The sequence below is a fragment of the Eptatretus burgeri genome, chromosome 1, assembly GCF_056783735.1.
Source record: "Eptatretus burgeri isolate ZD-2024b chromosome 1, Ebu_testis_v1, whole genome shotgun sequence".
Taxonomy (NCBI): Eukaryota; Metazoa; Chordata; class Myxini; order Myxiniformes; family Myxinidae; genus Eptatretus; species Eptatretus burgeri.
Genome location: NC_140961.1, coordinates 81,553,989 through 81,580,863, shown reverse-complemented (window position 1 = coordinate 81,580,863; position 26,875 = coordinate 81,553,989). Strand labels below are relative to the sequence as shown.

General features: G+C 39.3%; 1 pseudogene; it reads left to right on the top strand.

Annotated features, from left to right (window-relative positions):
* Positions 1 to 7,230: 7,230 nt before the first annotated feature.
* Positions 7,231 to 26,875, top strand: part of LOC147034838 (uncharacterized) — an 86,774-nt pseudogene continuing 67,129 nt past the window's right edge.

The following is a 26,875-nucleotide window of genomic DNA, read 5'->3' as shown; positions in this document are numbered from 1 at the left end:
TATATATATATATATATATATATATATATATATGTATAAATATATACATATATATATATATATATATATATATATATATATATGTATAAATATATACATATATATATATATATATATATATGTATAAATATATACATATTTATATATATATATATATATATATATATATATATATATATATATATATATATATATATATATATATATATATATATATATACATATATATATATGTATAAATATATACATATATATATATATATATATATATATATATATATATATATATATATATATATATATTAAAAAATGTAGGGTGAATATAGTGATTCTGGCTCACTTTTCCCCATGTAAGTGAATGGGGGATTTTCAGCGATTCATATATTTTTTCCCTAAAATGTAAACCCCCTTTTTATCCCAAGGTATATTTATTTGTCTCCCCTTTTAACCTATGGGCACTCTATTCAAATAACCAATGCAATAAGATAAAGATTTGTTCAAGTAGCAAAGTAGTAATGTGATTTGTTAAAGGTGATTCTGAAGAAATATCTGAAACATGTAAGCCTCGGGACACTCTTTTTCAAATAACCAATGCATATTGTTTAGCACACTCATTGAACCTACGAAGATTTGTTCATTCTCAAATTCCTTCAATAGCTTCAATTTCTTTGCACAATAATCCCCATCTAAAATATTTAAAAATAAAACATTTGAATCTTTATATTTTTCAAGATACCCCTTTTGTGCCATTATGAAATGATATACTTCTCTTAATGATCTCATCTGACCACCTCCTGAGTTGCATATCATTTTGAGATTGTAGTAAATTATTTTTCCATTGTTCAATTGATAACCAACAAATTTTTAAGTCCATTCAATGATATTTATTATTTTCTTTGGATCCTCTAACTTATTCGTTTTTAAATTGATTCGCTTATTTGTTTTATTTACCTTTGTTTTAGTTATGTTTTCAAGAAGACTTATTTGATATTTTTCACATTCATTATGTTTTCCATTTATATATCAAGACTGAGATTTTCTCCACTCTTTAGTTTGATTAATACTTGGTTCGACCATTTATATATTGCGAAAAGCGCGGCGGTAGCCCTTAAAACCCTAACCCATCTTCCCATCTTTAAAACTTGTGTCCATATGGAACACAATATAGTCTATTCACTCTATCATACAATATCCACATGGAACACAAGCTATTCCATAACCTAAAATAAATCTCTTATCATCAAAGGCTCCTAATGCCTGTTTATTTACTACTTCACGAGATATCTTATGTTTATAACTTCTTATTGTATTCATTTTCCGATATTCTTCTTTCATATTCATCAAACAATTATAGCAATTTCTAAAAGTTAATGATTTCTTGATTACATATTTCTTTATTCCATTTAACCTTTTATCAATCTGATCACCATACTTATAAGCAAATGCCTTTGCTCTCAACCCAATAAACTCACTCATTACTTTTCCACCCAACTCATCCTAAAACTTACCAATAACCTTATCATTCTTTTTTGAAAATAACTCGCTCTTCTGACTAAAATTACTTTTATCATGTACTCCAATATTTTTCTTCATCTCATTAAAACATCATCAGTTTTTATATCTAGAATAAAACTATCAGTGTCCATATACAATAATGAAACATTTTCACCAGACTCTTTCTTTAAGTCATTATACAAATAATCATACATCAATATCTTTGATAAATCAAGAACTGCTGTTCCAATAGAAATTGGTTTATCCATGACAACTTTCCTTTTTCATATGAATAGCAGAAAAGTTCTCTGAAAAAACCTCTTCTCTCTCAAAACTTGGTTTATTTATCAATCTCGATGCTTCTTTCCAAGATGTTGTGAATCTAATGTTTTGCCTGTTTCTAACATTTTCCATAGTCTTTCCAAATACAGCATAATTCATTAAGTTACAAAAGTCCCCTTCAAATTTTAGTTTTGTATTTACTCTCATATCTGTATTGAATTAAATATACTTTTCCATCCAAGGGCTTTGTTTAAATTTTAAAACTCAATGAATTTTAGCTCCTCTCAACACAGCAGATAAATATTGTCTCAAGTTCCTTTGATACAAAACATATCCCTCTTTATCATTGAATGTTGTCAATAACTTTTCTGTTGATTTACCTTTAATATTACAACTTTTATGATAATCAATTAACCATTCTTTCTTTGGGGTTTCTTTCTCACATGCAAAAGGAAGGTCTTTATGCTTATTCTGAAGATCACTCGGGTACCTCAAAACAACTTCAAAATAATAACCTCCTTCTTCCTCATTCAATTCCTCTTGAGAAGAAATAACAATATTCATCCTCTCTTAAGAAGAAATAACCTTTTTCATAATCCGTTTCTTCCACCCACTCTAATTTAACATAAGGCAGAGATTGAGACATTGCCCATCCAGAACAAATTATTAGCATCAAAATACATCAAATAATTACGATCTTTTTCACTATCATAATTTGGAAGATATTTATTATTTGCTTTAGCATATCTTTTTGAACATACTTGTGATATTCCACCTCTATTAGACTTCTAAATCATCAAAAGCATATCTACATCACTGATTAAATCTATATCTTTTTTGTCACTTTCAACATTGCACTCCAAGCTTAACCAGGAGCTGTGAAATAGTGGGCTGGATCAAATCCATAACAATTTTTATGATGACAGAGTGATCTAAAAGCTTCAAAAACATCAGCTTACAATAAAACATCTGTTTTTAGATACAAATCATGATATTCTCCACGGTTTTTTATCTTAAATATTTTCCAAATTTTTTGTGGGTGTTTATATTCCTTATCACTTATCTCCTTTTCAGAAAGGTTATTATAGAAAATTTATTTTGAAGGAAGTCATTTCTCTTTAAATCTCATCAATGAATCCATATAATCAGAAGGATAAATTCCCTGACTTGTAAGAATTTTCGCTTTACTTTGAATTTTATCCCTTGTTTGAATTTCCTCTCCAGTTAGAATTCCCTCTTGAATCACAATTTCATCTTTAATCAGAATTTCCTCTTTAGTTAGAATTTCATTCATTGTTTGAATTTTCTTTATAATTAGAATTTCATCTTCAGTTAGAATTTCTTCATTAATTTCCTCATGAATGAGAATTTCCTCTTTACTTTGAATTCTCTCTTTAATCTGAATTTCCTCTTAAGTTAGAATTTCCTCTTTTGGAAAGAGTGAATTAAGGTTTGGAAAAGAGCCCGTGGAGCTTAGATTTGATGCGAGGTCGGCTTGTGGTGTTCCCATAAACTTGCAAGAATCTAGAAACCTAATACGAGTTAAAGGTTTTGTGAATATCATTTTTGTGAATGAAATATACTTTCGACTTGTGTTTGTTATGGCAGAAATATTCCCTGGTGTTTTTGAAAGTTCATTTATAAATAGATGTGTATCATAGTTGGCTCCATTGTCAAGAAAGACTGGAATAAAAGAAGAAATTTATAATGAAGATTACAACAGGAATGAGCAGGACCTCTATATTTACCAGAAAGATGACAATGATCCCGAACTTTGAACTCCTCAATTTCCTCCTCACAAATATGACAGATATTGTTCTTTCTAAATTCTAATTTTTCTTCTTCAGTTAATTTCATCGGTTCATTTGTTTCTTTCATTAATTTAGTTAGTCTTACACAATCCTTTCTAATCGTTTTACAAACTCTTGTGAAGCTTTTTTTTCCATGATAATGTTCAAGTTTATTATACTTTTCTCCAACAGATGATTGAATGTAATAACAGAAACCACAAGGAATATGTTTTTGATATTTATTTGTATGTGATTCTTTTGGATGAGGAGAAGCAGTATTTCTTTTTTTTAGGATACATGCAAAATCAGCATATATCACAAATGGGTGCATGATAGATTTATTGTAATCTTCAAAATAAATCTTTTCACCAAGTTTAGGCATTATAATTACAGCTGATTTATGATTACTACAATATTTTGAATGTTGTTCTAATCGTTCTTTTGTATGAAATGAATGAAGACATCGCTTACAAGGATATATTTTGTTTGCTGTTCTGAATACCTGAGAAGAGATTAACCTTGATAAATTATTTATGTATGTGTAATGTGAATTCTTTCCAACACTAAAATATGAAAGATCAATGTGTGTTTCTTCATTTTTATAGTTGCTTGAAATTTTTAATATTTGAACTTTGTTTGTATCCATTAATCCATAAACATTAATAGAAAGATTATTATTTTTCTCAAATTGAGGAATATCTGTTAGTGGCATTATGAATTTAAAATCTTTAATGTCTAAGGTATTCTCATATTTCATATATTGTTTTACTCTTTCTAAATTACATTTTGGTGGAAGTAAGTGAGCAAGAACAGACCAGAGAAAACATTTATTATCATTGTTCTTAATATTAACAATTGCCTTCTTTAGTTTTATTTCTTTTGGAAATTCAATATAAGAACAAGCTTGAAGAGGGTTTGATTTTAGAATGTGTATATCTAAAAAGATGATTTTTAAATATTAAATCCACTTCCTACCACTGTATTATCAACCTCCTCCTCTTGTCTTGATAGTTCTTCATAAACCCAACTATTCAAAAAATCTTGAAATGATGTTATAAAATGAAGATCTGTTCTCATATCAGGAGTTTGTTATTCATCATGTTTTTTTCATATTCATTATCATTCCCATATAAAACTTTAAAGTTTTCATTTCTTTTCATGTCTTTTTAATAACTTTTTCAACATCAGGTTTCACTATTTCAATTGATTCAGCTATTTATGATGGACCGTGTTCTCCAAATTGAAAAATCCTTATTTTTTATGCCCTTTAAATGCCCCATCAGTGATTTCAATATAATCGTCTACCTTTACTTTAAACTCATTTTTCTTGTGTTTTTTTTTGTGATTGAAGGCGATTCTTATAACTACTCTTCAAAACATCCTTTGAGCAGATAGCACAATGTTTTCTTTCCAACTCAAGCGGAGATATTTGATGAAATAGATTAAATGTGTGTTTGTTGGTTCGGAGGTGTTTTCTATAATGTTAATATTCGTGATTACAAACATCACAGTATTTTGTATTCACCATATTTATAAAATAAAACTTTGCTTAAACTAAAATTTTATTGATGAAAATTTCCTTTATTTTACAGGTGAATCTGTGCTTAAAACTACTTTATCCTCCAACTTTTTCACTTCATAAATACAATCTTTCAAGACACAAAAGACAAGTTTCAATCAATCTCTTCATTTGTAAAAGATACTGAGAAATATGTCAAGGATGTAAAATTGAACAAAGATAAATATAAAAACTATTGGATAGAAACAATTATGGTAAATAATATGAGTTCTTCAATTTCCTTCAGTGGAAGGGCTTTTAGTAGACCTGGAAGAACATCAATTAAGGTATCTCCAACAAAAGTTTCTCCTCTCCTTCTGGCAATATATTCAAAACGAGAAAAAGCAATGAAACAAGAAAAGTATCAAAAAATAAAAAAACTTATGGATGAAGCTTTAGAAAGAAAAGATAAGACAATCTGAAATATGCAAGGAGAAATTTGTATTTTGTTCAACAACCCTAAAGATATAAATCCTGATGAAATAAAGGATGTTAATATAACAGGTGAAATGACATTTTATTCAATTGTTGTGAATGATCATTTTAAAATTACCTTTAATCTAAAAAATGTAGCAGTTGAATCTGTGAATGAAAAAAGTATTTAGATATCGATTGTAACGTTTTTTTCTACTGATCAAATATGAGTCAATATTCAACTGAATATTTCGAAGATTATGAGAGTGATTATGATACTGAGAGTTTGCATTCAAACAATAGTTATGACACCGAGAGTTTGTGTTCAAACGAAAGTTATGAAAGTATAGATGATTCTGAAAGTATCGAAGATGATATCGAAGATGAATTTCAGTTTAAGTAAAGATTTACTTTACAAATATGAATAGTTTACTCGATTTTGAGCCTCTTAAATTCCCTGATTCTCCATATGACAAATTTGATAATTGTCCTACGTGTGAAAGACAGGGATTAAACACAGAGTCAAAAGCCTATCAACAATGTATATTCGGCGATTATCTTCTCATTAATGATAAAAAAAAATTAAAAAGGAAAATAAATCTTTTAGATTTACACCAAAAATGAATTACTTTCCGTCAATTATGAATCAATTACGATTACGATTACGATGAATCAATTACGATTGATTAGAGAAATGAATGTAAAGTATGAGGGTGATAACACACCTTTCCTTAGAAGGGAAGAAACTGAACGTATTCGAGAAATGTTCAAAGGATTGTTGTTATATATTATTCATGGATGTGATTTTCAAGGAAATATCAACACAATATATTGCATTAATAAAATAATGGATTATCTTGAAATTAAACCTGAACTGAGGATAAAATATAGAGTTTCTAAAAAAGCCAACAATAAATTAAATAACCTGTTTACCAAATATATAAATGAATTATTTTTTACCCATTTGGGAAAAAAAGATAAAATTTAACATTCATAAATATCTTCCAAATTCATTGAGATGTCTCATAGTTGCTTCAAGCGGATGTGGAAAAATCTGCTTACTTTTGAAGATGCTCCTGTCTCCCAACTTTTTAGATTATGATAATTTAATAATTTTCACAAAGTCGAGTTTTCAACCAGAGTATCAACTACTCTCACAAGGTTTGAATGCTGGTCTTCAAAAAGAAGATATAATCGGTTTATTCAAACTTCAAAAAAACCGAAATGATAATCACATTGAAGATATAATTCAACTATTTTGTGATACATTGAGATGTAAAAAGAAATCAAAACCAATAACGTGTATTCTTCGTGATAATACAGATGATATTCCGTCTCCCCAAGATTTGGATAAATATAAAAAGAACCTTGTTATCTTTGATGATTGTGTTAATGAGAGAAACCAAATGGTAATGGACAGCTACGACACAAGAGGGAGACATTTGTCTTGTAATTGTATTTATCATAGTCAATCATACTTTCAACTTCCTCATCGTTCCATCAGAAACAATGCAAATACTTTTATTTTATTCAAGTTAAATTCAATAGATATAAACAATTTTTGGAGAGACAATTGTTCTACATTATGCAGTAAAAAGGAATTTGGGGATCACATGAAGCACACGACTGAAAAATATAAATATATTGTTGAGAAACAAGATGAGATAATAAATGATATTTTTAAATAAATAAATCGATGCGAAAAAAAGAGCAAGAAGATTTAAGGAACATCAAGAGTTGGTTTCAAAAGTTGTAAAACAAGAGGAAGACAGGAAGAAGAAATGCAGACAGAAACTAACGGGCGAAGAAGCATTTGAAAGAAAACAAGAGAAATTTTTTAAACCACTTTTAAAAACTTCCCAAGAAAAAATTAAAGATGTTTCCACAGTAGAATATACTCCTAAAAACCTACAAATGTTAAAAGATTTTAATCAAATGACTGAGGAAGAATTAGAGCATTGAAGAGAATTAGAATATGATGATGAAGGTTTATTTCAACAAATTGAAGAGATTAATTGACCCCCTGATAATATTGTGAATGCTCTTCAAAACAATGAATATTCAGCGGATTCAAAACCCAAAGCAGGACTCATTCCAACAGAACAACCAGCAATATTTCATCTTGTTCAAGAAAAGGTATTGATATTTAATGATGAATTAAAAAGTTCTTGGGTTCTGCTCAATCCCCTGTTGAACTAACTCCGAGATTAATGTTTCTTCTCACAAAAGATGGAAGAAAAGGTTCAACTGTGAGAGATGAATCAAAGTATATTGATAAACCATTGGATATTAAAAATAATGTTGACAGATTATATATTGATCTGCTGAACACTCTTAATTAAACGGTTAGTATTTCTGGTAAAAGCAGGAAAAACGAGAAGGAGAAACATTTTAATCAGGCTTCAGGTATCCATGGTTCAGGTATTAGTTTTCTTCCAAATGACCCATCGCAATTAGTTAATAGACTGTTATTGTTGTTAGGTAGTTAGAAAGGTGGAAATAATAATTGTTTTAATGAAGCATCAGCCATTTTAGACCAGTTGATGAACATTAAAATAATTCATAAATCTCAATAAAAAGATATTTTATGTCATATTAAATAAGATGAGAAGCTATTATTATTAATTAAATAAGATTATTATTAAATAAGAATCCTGAGTTTTAATTTCTCAACAAGCGACCACACATTTTCATTCCCATACTCACTACAACTTGACCCAACAAAACAATATGAGGCATCTTTATTGTCCATGGAAACCTAAAATACCTTATTTAATATAACTAATAAAAATGACAAGTTCAGTTATAATCCGGGAAGTGGATACAAAAGGATAACAGTCACACCCGGAGCATATGAGATTTCTCAAATAGCTTCCGAAATTGCTCGTCTTATGAAAGAACAGGGTGATGAACTAAAAAATATTGTTATAGACATTCAAAAACATACTCCAAAATCAACGATTAAACTTAAAAATAACTACAAGGTTGATTTCACAATTGAAAATTCATTTAGAGAGTTATTGGGTTTCTCCTCAAAAAAGATTGAAACGAATGGGACGTTTTACAGTGATAGTCATTCAAATATCCTCAGAAATAAATTCGGTAGTAATTCACTGTGATTTTATTGATGGTGCTTATAATGATGGAATAAAAACAAATACAATATTTTCATTCAGTGCATACTCAAACCCAATTGGTTATAAATTCAATATGGAACCCAAAAAATTGCTTTTTCTCACTGTGTCAGGAAAAACCATACACAGAATAAATTTTAGGATAACCGACCATGATAATCGTATGATTTATTTTAATGGAGATGTTATATCCATTAGAATTCACCTACGTGAAGTTTTCCAATAAATAAATACGATGGTTATTGTGAGGAAACACGAGATGGGAAAATAGAAAATAATTATAGGGGATGGGATGTTCCTTTCCCCATACTACAAGGGTGAAGGTATGTATCTTGGTAGAGGATACTATAAACCTAAGAGACAAAGGGGTGTCGGACATCAATTTGGAGGAGATGGGATAATTGATACTCTAATGGGTATCGGTTCAAATATTCTTAAACATAAAGACCTAATTGGTTCAACTGCTTCTGCTGTGGGAAATCTAGCAGGTGCTATAAAGGGTATAAAAGATGCCCAAAAGGAATCTCATTAATTACAAGCAATAAAAGAAATTAAAAAAGGCAAAACTCAGTTGTCTCCACAAGAACGACAAAATAATTCGGATAATTGGATCAGGGTTTCAAAAGGTTAACATTTTTTTTCCTAAATAAATACAAGTATGGAAGCAATTGATAATATCTATGATTTGGATGATACTATTATCATCTCAATCTCCACTATAAAAGAAGATTACTTCAAGGTAAATGCAATGACTGGAACAGACTGGAATGCAAATGGTATAAAAAGTTTTGAAATATAATAATCAACATACCTATTTGAATCTTTCCGAAAGTTTCTTGTTGTGTAAATTTAAATTCACTAAGGCTGGGAATAACACAAACGCTATAATCATAAAATGATTTCTTCTGGAAAATGTTTGATAGTGTTCGTTTGTAGATTGGAACACAAGAAGTTGAAGCGGTAGATTATGTCTCTGCTGTATCTGAAATGATGAAATTTACACGATTTTCATTCAGTTATTGAATGGGAAAGGGGGCTGTCGAAGGTTTTATTCCTGATATGTCAACGGGAACAATCACAGACCCTGGATATACTCAAAGGAAAGGAACGTATACTGATGAAACAAAAGCAATTAATAGTTTTACTGTGGCAGTTACTCTTAAAGGTATATTTGGATTTTGTGAGCATGATAAAGTTCTGTATGGTCTTAAAATTAGATTTCAACTGCAAAGGAATGATAATGAAAATAGATTACTTTTTGGAGTTGGTAGTGCTTTTGATGAGAAGAATAAATTTGTAATTGATGAAATGAGTTGGTATATTAGTGAATATACTCCTAATCTTAAAACAGAAGAGATGTTGAACAGAAGACTTAACTCAAAGAAACCACTGAGTGTATCATACTTCAAAAGAAGATGTCAACACGTTAAACTAAACCAAACCACTTACACGTGGAATTTGGGTGTTCTGGAAGGAAAGACACAATATCTGTGGATCATTTTTAAAAAGGCAGATGGTGATCTACGACTGATAAGAATAATGCATTGAGTGATAATGCTAAGGTGAAACAACTTCGTGTTTCTCGAGATGGAACATTTTACCCACGAGATCGATTGGAAATTAATTGGGGAAAAAATGATTTTGCTGAAGCATACAAGTCTTACCAAAAGGTGTGTGAAAGCGATTGAAATAAAGAACCTATTTTGGATATGACTGCATTTAAAAGTTTGTGTGCAATCTTTGCGTTTGACCTGAGGGCTCAAAAGGAACCGATAAAGTCTAATCAAGTGGATACTTCCTGACACATTTAAAGAGGAGAGAGTGAAGAAGTTGTTGCATATTGTTTGCTTTTGGAAGAAACAGAATTACAGATTTATACAGATAATGGTGTTATGATTAGTCCCACATAATTTTTTGTTAAATAAATGAGTGGCAAAGTACCAACTGGGGGAAAATGTTAATCAAATCAATCTTCATAAAGTATCATATTGTGTTCAAAATCAAAAGCCTTGTACGATTAACGTCAATTCAATTCAGAGAAAAGGAGCAGTAAGAATTGATGTTTTCTCACAAGAGAACAGGTTAAAATCTTGAACGATACTGCCTCACTTAAAATTAAAATGACAAAACCAATGTTGAAAAAATATTCAAGAAGAGAGATGAGTGGAGGATTTCACTCATTTCTAATTCCATTATTTGCTGGTTTAAGTGCGGTTGGAGCATTGATCGGTGGTATTTTAACTGCAGTGAAAACTGCCAACGAAAGGAAGGCTCAACTCTGGGCTCAAAAAGAATTGGAAAGACAAAACAAAGAGTTGGAGAAACAAATTAGTGGAAGTGGTGTAATTGTCGATTTTGCTGAAAAACGAAAGTCTGCCTGATAAAGCGAAATTGTAAGTTGGAGATATGCTTTCTTGATATAATAAATAAATGAGCATTGATGAGTGGTTTGAACAATTTGGAAAGAATACAACATCAAAGTTACAACTTGTCAAATATTGTAAGAAATAAAAAATTCATAATGTGTTTATTTGTATGAGAGATGAATTTACAAACGTGCCTAAACATACAAAGAATATTATGATGAACTTAGAAGATAATAATGGGAACGGTTCTCATTGGGTTTGTATTTTAAATCGTCAAGAATAATATTACTTTGATAGTATTGGTCTTCCACCACCTGTTGAAGTCATAAAATTTTTACAGAATGGTGTTTATCAAACATTTCAAGTCCAATAATTAAATTCCAAGTGTTGTGGTCAATTATGTCTTTATGTGTTATTTCAACTCAACAAAAATAAAAATTTTTATGACATTATTTTTCATCTAATATAAATGACTTATGTTGGTAAAGATGGTTCTATCTTTGGTGTTACCCAAGAAGTGGATATTGATTTATCAAATTATTACACAAAGGCACAGGCTGAATGACATAAATATAATATAACCAAAAATATTAATAAGAAAAATGCTTATAAAGTAAAAAATTATCCAACCACGACTGACGCGAATGACTTGGTGAGATTAAGTGATTTATCACAATGTATATCCTTAAATAAAATTCCGTGTATTCCAAAGATACAGAAGTGTTGATTTTTTCCAGGCCATACAGAATTCACAGTTCGAATTAAAATAAAATTTTATAAAGAAGTGCGTATCGTTTGTATGAGAATAGAACAATGGGGGTATAATATGAATGATTTAGGGTATAATTGGTCATTTAAAATTGACGTAAGAGACTTGGAGCAATTAAATCACTCCGTAAGTAAGAATATTCTCCACTTGCTTTGGAGAATGAATTTTGTGGAGACACGATTAGTAAACAACAAATAAAAGAATTTAATAAGGGTAAATATTATAATGGTTTTGCCCAAGTTTATATCATGAAAACAGAAAAAAAACAGGATTAAATATAATAAGTAGGGAAATACAAAATTATTTAACTATGAGAAGATGGGGAGGTGTTTCTTGTCATAATATTATTCCAACATATATTTATAATTCATAAATGACAGCAAGAAGGCTTCAAGAAAATTATCATTTCTGTGTCCAAGCATATCTTCAAGAAAAGGGTATTCGGTATTTCAATAAATATGTTCTACAACATAAGAATGATGTATTTTCAATAAAAGATTGGCATTATGCTGATGTTGATAAACCGACAACTTTAGATTTAATTGGAATGTTAAATAATCAAAAAATCATGAAGTTAAGAAAACGTAATGCTCTTTTAGAAATTCAAGAGAAATTTTATTGGTTTCCTTTTGTAAAAAAATTTATGTTGGATCGAGGAATAACAAGAAATCCTGATGAATATAAGTATGATATTCTATGGGGTGTATGTGATTCAAGGATAGAAAGGGATGAGGAAGGAGTTGAAGAGAGATAAGAGGCAGAAAAGGAGAGGGAGGAAAGAGAGAAGGAGGAAAGAGAGAAGAAAGAGAAGGAGGAGAGAGAGAGAAGAGAGAGAAGGAGGAAAGAGAGGAGAGGGAGGAAAGAGCGAGAATAAATAAATATCAAAATATGGAAACCAGTGAGATTAAAAAATGATTGGTGGTATTTCAGAAAATAACTCAACGCACCAGGAGGAAAACAAAGAATTGACAAGCCTATTAGCAGTATTTTCGACAAGACCATTGACTTCGTTTTCATGGAGAGGATATTGTTGTTAATGAAAGTTTTTTTTCTTTTTTTCTTAAATAAATGGAGGAGAGTGTGCAGGCATTTCTAATGATTCTTTATGTTTTAAAAATTAAGATAAAATTGTGCATGTTGGAAACTAAAAAGGTTTTTGCACTCTGTTGGATTTTTTCTCCTGAGTTCTTGAACAAATGAGTTATTGTCTCAAATGTAAAAAGAAAACGAATATTAAAAATATTTCATATTTTAAAAGTAAAAATAACAGTGTTATACAAAAAGGTCTTTGTTCGGTGTGTGGTTCAAAAATAAATCAATTTATCTCCAAACCCAAACTCGGAGGAGATATACAAAAGTTTTTCTCAGGAAGGAAATTTAAAACGACTGGAATACCAGGGGAATTACATCCACCAGGGTATTCTTTCTATGGTCCAGGCACAAACTTGGATAAAAGATTCGATAAGGCAGACAATCCTAAATCCTGGAGTCAGCCCATCAATAGAGTTGATGAAGTGTGCGTGAGACACAATATTGATTGGACCACATTGGACCAATATTGATTGGATTGGATGGGAATACCACAACTTTGGAAGAAAAGCATGATGCTGATATATATATATATATATATATATATATATATATATATATATATATATATATATATATATATATATATATACATATATATATAATCCTGGTGTTGGCGCAGTGGTTAGGGTAGCGGCTTGGGATCCAAAAGGTCCTGAGTTCAAGCCCCATTGGGCCACTGAATTAATACACCAGGGGGTTGACTCAGCCTGTCATCCTTCCGAGGTCGGCGAAATGAGTACCAGTATACTGGGCCGGTGTATACCCCGGATAAAATAGGTGTACCATATCCCTGTGTCGTAAGAGGCGACCAGGGTTGCGTCAGGAAGGGCATCCAGCGTAAAACATGTGCCAAACCACTATGCGGATCACACGGATGATCCGCTGTGGCGACCCCTAACGGGAGCAGCCGAAAAAAGAAGAAGAAGATATATATATATATATATATATATATATATATATATATATATATATATATATATATATATATATATATATATATATATATATTGTTGTGGTTGAGGAAATGCGCAAACCACCATTCAGGTCCCGTAGGTGAGATATCTTTGTAAGTATATGTGTAGTTAGCCCAAACCCGTTGTTTAGAGGGAATAAATGTGATTCATTCGGGCTGCGACCCTTCAAGATAGCCGTTTTTCTGTTCTATCTTTATTTTGAACCAACCACGTCTCAACCGCCATCACACAACAACCACCAACCGCAACGCCGCTTCACAACAACAACAACGCCAACAGCCACGACCTTTACCGTCACAACTCGCTCTCGCAATCATCGCATCACCGCCATTCCAAGCGTCACCGTGGCCAGGGACCACCACAATAAACCCTCCACCACCTTCACCTCTCCTCCTTCTGCCGCCATTCCTGCACCGCTTGTGGGCACCGATCCTGGACTCGTACAGGGTGCGCGCCGAGCAGCGGGTGCAAAAAGCGGCCTTTCCGGGGAAGTCGGATCAGGAATTATTCACGCCCACTTCCGATCCGTCCAATCATTAAGTGCGGGGAGATTTGGCCCCGCCTCCAGGCGCGTCGGAGTTGAATCGATATATGCAGATTCGCGGATCAGGAATGAATCACGCCCACTTTTCCTCCGTCCAATGGGTGAGCGTGGCTCCGCCCCCGAGTCGATCCTGATCCAAAAATCTGCATATGGTTTCTCCTGTCGCACTATAAAGCACTGAGCGCGGGGCGAATTGAGCGAGTTGAGAGTTTCTGTTTCGGGCTCGGGCGAGTTGGAGAGGTGTGGTAGCGGCAGTGGCAGCGGCAGCGAGAAGAGTTGCTGTTTCGTGCTCGGGCGCGTTGTGGCGGCGGCGAAGCGTGGCAGCAGCAGTAGTCAAGACGGGGTTCGGAGTCTGTCGGGGAGCTGCGGAGAGGGGAGGCCGGGAACTCGGTCGAGGTCGCAGTGGAGTCGCTCGTCACGGGACCCAAGCCAGCCAGATATCCTCTTTCCCCAGATCATCAACAACCCCCCCTGTTTCCCCCCGCGCTGAGATAGTGCGAGATGGGGGCCCCGTTCCCACCCCATTCCAAGCAGTGCCAGCGAGGCCCGCGGAGGAGCGCGGAGTCGGGGCGCCGCCGCCATTTTGCGGCTCATCACCAGATGGGTAGGCTCGACGCGGTCTCGGCCCCAGGCCCGTCTGCCCCCTTGTAGTTGAGGGTGGCCCCTTTTTCTTTTGCTTTGGAGTATATGTGTTTTCGGCGCCGTCTGTAAAGTAAAACTGTGTAAGTGTTGCCGTGTGCTCGCGTAGTCGGTAGTAGATCTGCATTGTGTTTCTTTTGTTGCAATTGCTTTTGGTGCATAATTGTTGTGTTTCTTCTTTTACATTTGCTTTTGGTGCATAATTGTTGTAATTGTATATGTGTGCTTTCTGTTTGCCGCGGAATAAATGTGAATTATGTTGAACTGTTTTTCCCGTTTCGCTTCGTCTTTTCTTAAATTGAATCTCCATCTTACTTCACGTAAAGGGTTGGTAGTGGGCTCAAATACACCCGACAATTAATCGGAACCTTCGAGGTTGACGATAACACCGCTCGGTTATCCCGATAGTACGGAATGGGTCGCTTAAAGTGGCCCGTGTCCGAAGTCGACCTGCGGCGAGGTGCGATCGCCCGGTCTACCCTCCGTGTGGGTACTTAGGTAGGTCGAATTTGGCGAACAACCCTATCCCTCGTGGGGGGCCGATTGGCACGATCGTGGTGAGGCCGAAAGGCCCACCCTGACTAGTTCCCAGCGTTAGTCCGAGAGGGTCATGACGGAATTGTCTGTCCGGTGGGCGACGTGCCGCGATTCGAGTTACGTGGCCGCTCGCACGCCGGCGGGCGCGAATTCGCAACACTGGTGTCAGGAGTGGGATACAAACTCATCCCCCTCCTCGCGGCACTGGTATGGGAGAACGGGAAAACGGGCTCTCCTATCTCCAGCTAAATTCACGGGAATCGGTCCAGGGGTGAGAGGAGTGACCCCCGATTCCCTCCAAATTACGAGCGATTTAAATTAACCCTTTACGAGAAATAAGATGGCGTCTCAAGGCGAGCGGGAGCCGGGGGTATTAGGTATGTGTAGTCATGTAGGATCCATGGCCCAGGTCGGTTCTTTTTATAATTATAACCCCACCACTAACTGTGGTCAGTGGGAGCGGCTTGAGCACGAACTTTGCCGGCAAACGGAGTCGCACAATGGCAGCGCGATCGCACCTCAGCGCAGCACGGAGCGGGCTGATATTAATGGCACAGCACGAGGCGTGAGCTCCCAGTCACCGGTTCAAGGCACGTGGTCACGGCATTTGCCATGGCAGGCGTGGCAGGATGACTATGCGAGCATTGGCAGGCTTCAGGCACAATTGGGGGATGTCTTGGAAAAGGTGAAGCGTTATGAAGAATATATCGAGGAGGTGCAAAGTGGAGTGGACGAGTCACAATGGCACGCAGACGCGCTTCAGAAAAATGACGTGTACGGGGGGACACAGCGATTGGACGATTTACTGGAACGATTTCGGTGGCAAAAACATGACTTGGCCAATAGAGTCGACAAATTATGTGGGAAAAAGAATTTGGTAGTGTTTTATACCCGTCAGTTGGAATATGCGAAGAGCAAACTGAACAAAAGAATAGAGGCAGCAGATTGGTATCTCCCAGGAAAGGAAACAATGGGATGAAGAATGGAAAACTGAGCTCGAAAAGAAACAAAAGGAGCAGGACTTGGAAGTAAAACAATTAATGGAAAAATTATTGGAGGAAGCAAGGCGGTTCAAAGAACTGCAGGGGAGAGTGAGGGAAATACAGTTGGAAGAGAAAAAATGTGAACACGATGGGGATTTGGAACAATTGAAGGAAGAGATAAGAACAGGCAATCGGGAAAGAGAAAGCCTAGAAAGGAAAATAAAAAGAGGAGAGAGACAGCTGGAGGAAAGGACAGAGGAATTGCTGGAAAAGTCAGAACAGTTCAAAGTACTGCAGGGAGAATTGATGGAGGAAGGAGAAAGGAAAACAAAGCTCGAAAAGGAAAAGCGCAAACAAGATGGGGAATTGGAACTACTGAAGCGAGAGGGAAGGGCAAGCCAGTTTAAAAGAGAAATCCTGGAAGGGGAGATAAGAATGGGAAAGGAATGGCAGAAAAAACTAAATGAATACAGTAAAAAAAGGGACGAATTGAGGAGGGAAGCGGTGGAAAGAAGAGATGAAATGAGTGAAGAAGCACGCAAATTGAGAAAGGACTTGGAAAAGAAAGCTTCTGAGTTACAGAAACACCAAAACAAAGAGAGGGAATTGCAAAACGAGTTGAGGATGGTGAGAGAAGAAAGAACGACAACAGAGAATGAAACGTTAAGGAACCACACTGAGCAGATTGAACAATTAGAAGCCAAAGCAAAGTCGGAGTGTGCGAAGATGAGAAAGGAATTGGAAAAGAACGTTTCTGAGTTACAGAAACACCAAAACAAAGAGAGGGAATTACAAAACGAGTTGAGGATGGTGAGAGAAGAAAGAACGACAACGGAAAATGAAACGTTAAGAAACCACACTGTACAGATCGAACAGCTGGAAGCGAAGGCCAGATTAAACAATGAGATGCAAGAAAGAGTAATGATGGAAGAACGAATCAGACAGGAGTCGGAAGTCAGCCAACTGAAAGAAATAATGAGATTGCAGAATGAGGAACAAGGAAGACAGTGGAATAGGAAATACAAAGAACAAGGAATGAGACAGGAGAAAGAAATCTGTCAATTAAAGGAAACTATGAGATTGCAGAATGAGGAACAAGAGAGACAGTGGAATAAAAAACTGAAAGAGTATGAATTTGAAACTGAACGACAAAAGGAAAAAAATAGGTTGGAATACGAGGAGAAGTTGAAGGAGCAAGGAATGAAGCAGGAAGGAGAAATCTGCAGATTGAAGGACACATGGAGATTGGAGAGGGAAGAACAAGAGGAACAATGGAATAGAAAACAAAAAGAACATGAAGCTGAGGTTGACCAAATGAAAGAAAAGCTGAGGCTGGAGTATGAGGAGATAGACAAAGAACAGCGAATGAAACACAAAATGGAGATGAACCAAATGAAGAAAACCATGAAACTGGATAAGGAAAGACAGGAGAGGAAACAAGGAAGAGTAATGAGACAGCAGCGAATGAAACACAAAATGGAGATGAACCAAATGAAGAAAACCATGAAACTGGATAAGGAAAGACAGGAGAGGAAACAAGGAAGAGTAATGAGACAGCAGCGAATGAAACACAAAATGGAGATGAACCAAATGAAGAAAACCATGAAACTGGATAAGGAAAGACAGGAGAGGAAACGAGGTAGAGTAATGAGACAGCAGCAAATGAAACACAAAAAGGAGATTAACCAAATTAAGCAAACCATGAAACTGGAGAAGGAAGGACAGGAGAGGAAACGAGGAAGAGTAGTGAGAGAACAGCGAATGAAACGCAGGAAGGAAATGAGCCAATTGAAAGAAACAATGAGATTGGAAAACAAAGAGCAGGAGGAACAGTGGGAGAGAAACCAACAACTATATGAGCGTGAAATTGAACAACTAAAACGGAGAGCGAGATTGGAGTTAACGGAGATTGAGGAGCTCCGGAGGGAGAACGAACAGCTAATGGGGCTCAGAGAGAAAGAACGACTCAGATGGGAAGGAAAAAGGAACCAGGAAGAGACAGAAATAAGGAACAAGGAGAGAAAATGTATAGAGACACGGGAGACAAGAGACGAGGTGAAAGTAATTGGGAGGGAGAGAAAAGAACAATTAAGACGGAAAGCAAGGAGGAGGTACGCGGAAATCGTGAAAGAGCAAGGAGTGAAACAGAGGGAAGGACTGGAGCGACTTAAGGAGAAAGCAAGGTTGACCTGCATAAAGATAAGGGAAAGACGCCAGAAAGAAGCAGAGACTAATAGACACGAGGGGACAACAGAAACTAATAAATGTACAGAGACACGGGAGATGGGAACGATAGAGGGAAGACGACACGATGAAGACGGGGTTAGAGACGAACACACACACACAAAGGTAGTGGAGGATAATGAGGGGGAGCTGGAGGACTGGGTGGAGACCCAGTGCGCGCAGCGGGATAGCCTCCTCCAGGAACGAGGGGAGGGAGTATGCCCCCTTGAGGCGAGTCACGACCAGGTGAGTTCGGTCGTGCTTTGCGAGGTTGAGGAGAGGAGTGCTGCGAACGGGTTCACGGAGAGCTTGGGGGGTATAGAGGCCCCAGAGACCCTTGTGGGGACACGAATCCCCAGTGTGGTTGTCCCTGTGTGTGTGGTGCAAGGTGTGAGTGCATCCCCGTGTGTGGATGAGACCCCAGGTGTGAGAGCGACCCCATGGGTGAGTGGTGTGGTGGTGAGTGTGCCGGAGTGCGTGCTCCCCAGCACGCCGTGGGTGGATGAGACACCGCGGGCGAGTGCCCCCGCAGGTGTGAGTGGTGTGGTTTGTGTGAGGGAAATGGCACGAGTGAGTGGAAGGCCGTGAGTGAGTGGAGCCACGTGTGCGAGGGAGGTGGCATGCGTGAGTGAACGGCCGAGTGGGAGGGAGACCGTGTGTGTGAGAGAGCGGTATGTGAGGGAGATGTCGGTGGGCATGCGGGAGCACGCAGCCGCGTCTCCCAGGGTGAATGTGATGGAATGGACTGTGAGCGTCGTTACACGCAGGAATGCGTGTGTTGAATGGAGACGACGACGGCGACAGAGGAACGAAAGCCGGGTAGCGGCTGTAGCTGTTTCGTGGACCGTGCCGGGTTCACCCAGCAGCGAGCTCGAGGTCCGTGCTGTGCAACGCACGAGGCCCGCATGTGCTCGCTTGCGAGAGTGAAGTCCCGGTCCGGAAATGAGCGCGGTGAATGTTGCCGATCCCGCGACGGAGAAAGTTTAGGCAGGATTTCGGATTTGGACCGGACGGGTTCTCCACGCGGGCGTGTGTGTTGGGCTCCAACGGGCAGAGCACATGTGTTCGCGTGGGGAACCCCTCGAGACGTGGGGCTTGTGTTTTTTTTTTTATGCGCACGGTGACGTCATGGCTGCACGTGGGGTTGGAATCTGGCAGGAGGGGTATCCCTGCCGGATGGCACCGTCCAAGGAGGGACGATGTGCACGTGCAGCTGCATAACGTCACGGGCAGGTGCAAAGTGCGCGAGCTGTGAGTTGCCGCGCTGGTGCTGCGCAAAATTTGAAAAAAAAAAGCAAGCCTCGCTTTCGGGTGAACAGGATTCCCGGGCAAGGGGTGGATCATCTCCTTGGCCTGGGCACAGGATGAAACTAGTTAGGGGGAAGGGTTAGCTTAGCTAGAACGACTTCATGGGGCAGGGGTAAGTCCTCATGGAGTCCGTGGAATGGATGAGTTAGAGGGATTGTAGCGAGATTTAGGTTGGGAAATTGAATAATGGGATTATTTGGAGACAGCGACAGACTTGTGGATGTGTAGCGGGGACGTAGCTTAGCTACGTAGTGTTAAATGGAACGTGCTATAGTTTAAGGGACGACGTGGGAGCACGAGTTAGTTAGGGGAAGTAGTTAGGATGGCAGAGTTCAGCGGTGTGTGTGCTGAAGAGTTGTGAGGTGAGTGCATGTGCTTGGTGAGTGAGTGAGGCCAGCGGGTCTGTGTGTATGGAGCGAATGGGGAATTCATGGTGTGATGAGTGATTGGGGGGAGGAGTGTCTCCCGCCCAAGGGACCCCCGGGGTCAGTATAAAGTAAGTTAGCTGGGTTAGTCAAATTGAAAGATGGAAGTCGTTTTGCTGTTGGTGGGAGAGTAGGCTCGAAACCCGTTTGGAGGGGTGCAGGAGCCCTGTTGACGGGCTGGGAGCGTGGCTGCGAAAGGTGAGTATCGCTGAGTGGGTACCCCGGGCAACAGGCTAGTCGGCCGTAGTAGGCCAAGGGCCCATGGGGGGCCGGGAGAGCGTAGTGGGCACGGGTGCGTCCGCTTGGTGCGGGGCCTGGGGTGCCATTAGCCGCGTGGGCAGTGTTGTGGGCGCGGGTGACCCTCGGAAAGGGGCCAGTGAAGCCAGCCTGCCACGTGTGCGTTTCAGGGGAGGTGCCATGGGGGGCACTCCCCGGTGTTTAGGGAGCTGGTAGGCTCGGAGGCAGTGTAGTGCCCGGGGGTGCCATAGCTGGAGATTCGGCAGAGGGTTGTGCCTGCCAAGGGGAGCCACACGTCCCAGCCATGAGACCGTGTGAGGGCACGGAAAGAAAATTGGGGGGCAAGGCCCGAAATTGTGAGGACACCAACACAGGCGACGGGAATCTGGGTTTATAGAACCAATAGTTTAAGCGAGAGGCGCTTGTTGAAAGCCCCGGGGTAGTTTAACAGTTAAATGGTTAGGGTAGATTAGGAGTGTACCCCTCCGCACCATCCATCCCCTCGCTCTCGTTGTGGGCCGCTGGACCCACTTTGTGTTATAGATCGCTGAACTCTGGGGAGGCCATCCTGAGGCTTAGATTGGGCCTCGACACAGGACGCTCGCTCTCCCTTGTTCCCCTCCGGGAAGGGAACGTAGGGGTTGGGAGTAGGATAGTAGACAGGATAGGTCAGCCGAACAAGGACGATAAAGGGGGTTAGGGGACGAATTATAGTGGGGAAGTAAAAATAAATAAAACCAAAAAAAAAAGTTGGGGCTAAATTGGGTTTTACAAATTAAGGGAGTGGGTATGTACAGCGACAGGCAAAGGCGATAGGTGGGAGGGAGACAGGAAGGTAGGTCTGAGCCTGCCTTCCGATTGGCCAGCACCACCGCACTCCCTCCACCAACCTCCACTGAACGGCAAAGGCTGGCCAGCTTCATCTACTGGCTGTGTTGCTGCAAGGCCTGTGCCGGCCCACTTCATCTGCCGGCTGGCTGTTTTTCTTCAAGGCCTGTGCCGGCCAGTTCGTCTGCCGGCTGTTTTTGCCTGCAGCGGCCTTCTTCTGCAGGCTGTGTTTGCCTGCTCACCTTTGCCATGCCATGTCCACTGCCCCTGTTCACCAGCCCCGTTCAATTTTTGCTTTGCCCCCCCTGTTCATTGCCATGTGCACCAGGATCAAAGCAACAGTTTGCAAGCTGCAAGAACTGCCCCGTTGGCAGCTACAACACGAGCCTGCAGTGGCAGCCCGTGCACCGTGTTTGTGTCCATCCATCCATCCGTTGTGTTCATTGGGTGTGCCACTTGAGTTGGCACAGAGACTGCGTTTGTGCAGCCCATGCACCGTTGTGGTTCACTGGGTTCATTTTCAAAAGGGGAGGCCTACGATTGCATGTGAGCAGCCGGCCACGTTCCCTGTCACCTGCATTGTTTGAGCCATAGACTGCATGTGAGCAGCCTGGCTCCCTGCTTCCTGCTTTCTTTTTGCAGAGTTCCTTGATCCTGGGCCATGGTTTAGTGTAAAATTTGTAAGTTAAGTTTAAGATGTACTGTAAATATGAGTGCGCCCCCGGCATGTCTGTCTTAGCGCCGGCAATTTTATTTAAGTCGTCCGTGTGAGTGGGTTTGTTTAGTTAGTTACTCAGCCCTCAGGTTATTTATTTTGGGGACATGAATACCATGAATGTCGCACACAGGGATCCGTAGGTAAAATGTACTAGGGGAGAACTACACATGATGGCACACGAAAATTTGACGACTCAGGACGAGTCTGTATAAAGGGGAGGGGGTAGTGTTGTGGTTGAGGAAATGCGCAAACCACCATTCAGGTCCCGTAGGTGAGATATCTCTGTAAGTATATGTGTAGTTAGCCCAAACCCGTTGTTTAGAGGGAATAAATGTGATTCATTCGGGCTGCGACCCTTCAAGATAGCCGTTTTTCTGTTCTATCTTTATTTTGAACCAACCACGTCTCAACCGCCATCACACAACAACCACCAACCGCAACGCCGCTTCACAACAACAACAACGCCAACAGCCACGACCTTTACCGTCACAACTCGCTCTCGCAATCATCGCATCACCGCCATTCCAAGCGTCACCGTGGCCAGGGACCACCACAATAAACCCTCCACCACCTTCACCTCTCCTCCTTCTGCCGCCATTCCCGCACCGCTTGTGGGCACAGATCCTGGACTCGTACAGGGTGCGCGCCGAGCAGCGGGTGCAAAAAGCGGCCTTTCCGGGGAAGTCGGATCAGGAATGATTCACGCCCACTTCCGATCCGTCCAATCATTAAGCGTGGGGCGATTTGGCCCCGCCTACAGGCGCGTCGAGGTTTAATCGATATATGCAGATTCGCGGATCAGGAATGAATCACGCCCACTTTTCCTCCGTCCAATGGGCGAGCGTGGTTCCGCCCCCGAGCCGATCCTGATCCAAAAATCTGCATATGGTTTCTCCTGTCGCACTATAAAGCGCCGAGCGTGGGGCGAATTGAGCGAGTTGAGAGTTTCTGTTTCGGGCTCGGGCGAGTTGGAGAGGTGTGGCAGCAGCAGCGGCAGCGGCAGCGGCAGAGAGAAGAGTTTCTGTTTCGGGCTCGGGCGCGTTGTGGCGGCGGCGAAGCGTGGCAGCAGCAGTCAAGACGGGGTTCGGAGTCTGTCGGGGAGCTGCGGAGAGGGGAGGCCAGGAACGCGGTCGAGGTCGCAGTGGAGTCGCTCGTTGCGGGACCCAAGCAAGCCAGATATCCTCTTTCCCCAGAGCATCAACAACCCCCCCTGTTTCCCCCCGTGCTGAGATAGTGCGAGAAGGGGGCCCCGTTCCCACCCCATTCCAAGCAGTGCCAGCGAGGCCCGCGGAGGAGCGCGGAGTCGGGGCGCCGCCGCCATTTTGCGGCTCATCACCAGACGGGTAGGCTCGACGCAGTCTCGGCCCCAGGCCAGTCTGACCCCTTGTAGTTGAGGGTGGCCCCTTTTTCTTTTGCTTTGGAGTATATGTGTTGTCGGCGCCGTCTGTAAAGTAAAACTGTGTAAGTGTTGCCGTGTGCTCGCGTAGTCGGTAGTAGATCTGCATTGTGTTTCTTTTGTTGCAATTGCTTTTGGTGCATAATTGTTGTGTTTCTTCTTTTACATTTGCTTTTGGTGCATAATTGTTGTAATTGTATATGTGTGCTTTCCGTTTGCCGCGGAATAAATGTGAATTATGTTGAACTGTTTTTCCCGTTTCGCTTCGTCTTTTCTTTAATTGAATCTCCATCTTACTTCACGTAAATGGTTGGTAGTGGACTAAAATACGCCCGACAATTAATCGGAACCGTCGAGGTTGACGATAACACCGCTCGGTTATCCCGATAGTACGGAACGGGTCGCTTAAAGTGGCCCGTGTCCAAAGTCGACCTGCGGCGAGGTGCGATCGCCCGGTCTACCCTCCGTGTGGGTACTTAGGTAGGTCGAATTTGGCGAACAACCCTATCCCACGTGGGGGGCCAATTGGCACGATCGTGGTGAGGCCGAAAGGCCCACCCGTGATTAGTTCCCGGCGTTAGTCCGAGAGGGTCACGACGGAATTGTCCGTCCAGTGGGCGACGTGCCGCGATTCGAGTTACGTGGCCGCTCGCACGCCGGCGGGTGCGAATTCGCAACAATATATATATATATATATATATATATATATATATATATATATATATATATATATATATATATATATATATATATATATATCTTTGTCTTTCGGCTGCTCCTGTTAGAGGTCGCCACAGCGGATCATCCGTTATGATTCGCATACTGATTTGGCATAGGTTTTACGCCGGATACCCTTCCTGACGCAACCCTGGTCGCCTCTTACGACACAGGGATAAGGATTGGGTTTCGCCATGATTCCAGGCTGCCCTACTCTCTCTAATAGCGCGGCCCAGCGGAGAGCTCCTGTCCTCAAGCGATCCTCCAACCCAAGCCTCCGAGTAGCCGGATTACAGGCGCACGCCACTAAGCCCGGTGCAACAATATATATATATATATATATATATATATATATATATATATATATATATATATATATATATATATATATATATATATATATATATATATATATATATATATATATACATATATATATTGTTAGTTCTGGGAAGAAAGTGCAGGCATCCTCCCCCTTTCTACGTCATCAAACCTGAAAGCCTTAAAAGACAAAATTGTAAGAAGAGAAAAATAAACGTAATATATATATATATATATATATATATATATATATATATATATATATATATATATATATATATATATATATATATATATATATATATATATATATATATATATATATATATATATGGAAATCTCATTTTGAAAAAGACATTCTGTTGGGCGAGGATTGAGTTGGGGTTGGCATTTTGAATTTGAAGGTTGGGGTTGAGATTTTGAATGTGAAGGTTGGGGGACACACACACACACACACGCACACACACAGCATACACACACACACACACACGCACACACACAGCATACACACACACACACACACACACACACACACACACACACACACACACACACACACACACACACACACAGACACACGCACACACACGCACGCACGCACACACACACACACGCACGCACGCACACACACATCAACAAACAAAAGTTAAGCCTTGACTATTCAGTTGAAGATTCTGTGTTTGGGGTTCACAGATCTAAGAACGTCCCCCTTGACACATTATATACTGTTATACACCTCGGACTTGGCACTCGAGTGTCCACAACGGTGTATAGTAGGAGGGAGTGAAGCGCCAACCCATTGCTCCCATTGCAAACACATTATATACTGTTATACACCTCGGACTTGGCCCTCGAGTGTCCACAACGGTGTATAGTTGGAGGGAGTGAAGCACCAACCCATTGCTCCCATTGCACACACATTATATACTGTCATACACCTCAGACTTGGCCCTCTATTGTCCACAAAGGTGTACAGTAGGGGGGAGTGAAGGAAGAACCCATTGCTCCCATGGATATTATCTGCTTAGTTTTGTCTTTTGTAATGCCTGTGAATAAAATCAACCTAAAATCTCTTCCCCTTCCAAATCATATATCTTATAAGTCCAAGGAACCGTATCTATTGCATAAAAAATTTTAAAAGTTCGGTCGTCCATCGTTTACTAGAACCTTTTTCAAAATGAGATTTCCTCCTACATATTCTTACGATATCACGAACTTTGAACTTACGTTTTCTGACATTAATCTCTTTTTCATATTTTAATTTTGTGAATGTTTCTGATGGTTTCATATTTGTTGATGTGTGAATCTTGTCATTATAATTATCCACAATATCCTGAATAAAAGATGACCATTGTTGTGAACCGAGTTGTGTGAACTTTTTATATAGTCTCTCTTTTAAGGTACGATTAAAACTTTCAACTGCAACGCCCTTCCCTTCATTAAAGGTTCTGTAAAATGTAATACTATTATTTTTTCGAAAATTCTTAAATGTCTTGTTAGAAAACTCTCTACCCTCATCAGTCCTCAATTTTTTAGATTTTCTCTTACTTTTATTAAATATCTGTTGAAAGGCTAACATAAGAGAATTACCTGTTTTGTTTTTTTTTAAAGGGACAACCCATGCATATCTACTCCTCAAATCAATAACAGTTAAAGCATACTTGTACCCCTTATCATTATTGAGTTCAATAAAATCAGCGGACCAGATATAATCGACTTCCTTGGAATAAACCTTCCTTCTCTGAAACTTTGTGAAGATTGGTTTATGTAATTCATCAGCTAATTGCTCTTCAATCTTAATGATATCATTAGAGCCAATAAGTTTTTTGAATTTCAAAGCCCAAGTTTCAATTTAGCACTGATCATCTTCTTCACGATGAACCAATCAACTTTTCCTCTCAAGATTGGATTTTGTATCAAAGATAAATTATACAACATTTCTCGATCCGCTTCGTGTTTTCTTCCAATATTGTGCGATTTCCATAATCAATATCATGCCTCATACACACTTCATTCACTCTATTTTTTAGGTTTAGACCAAGGTATAGGATTGTCAGCCTCCTCCAATCTTTTATTAAAGTTTGTTCCTGGACCAGAGAAAGAATAACCTGGTAGATGTAATTCCC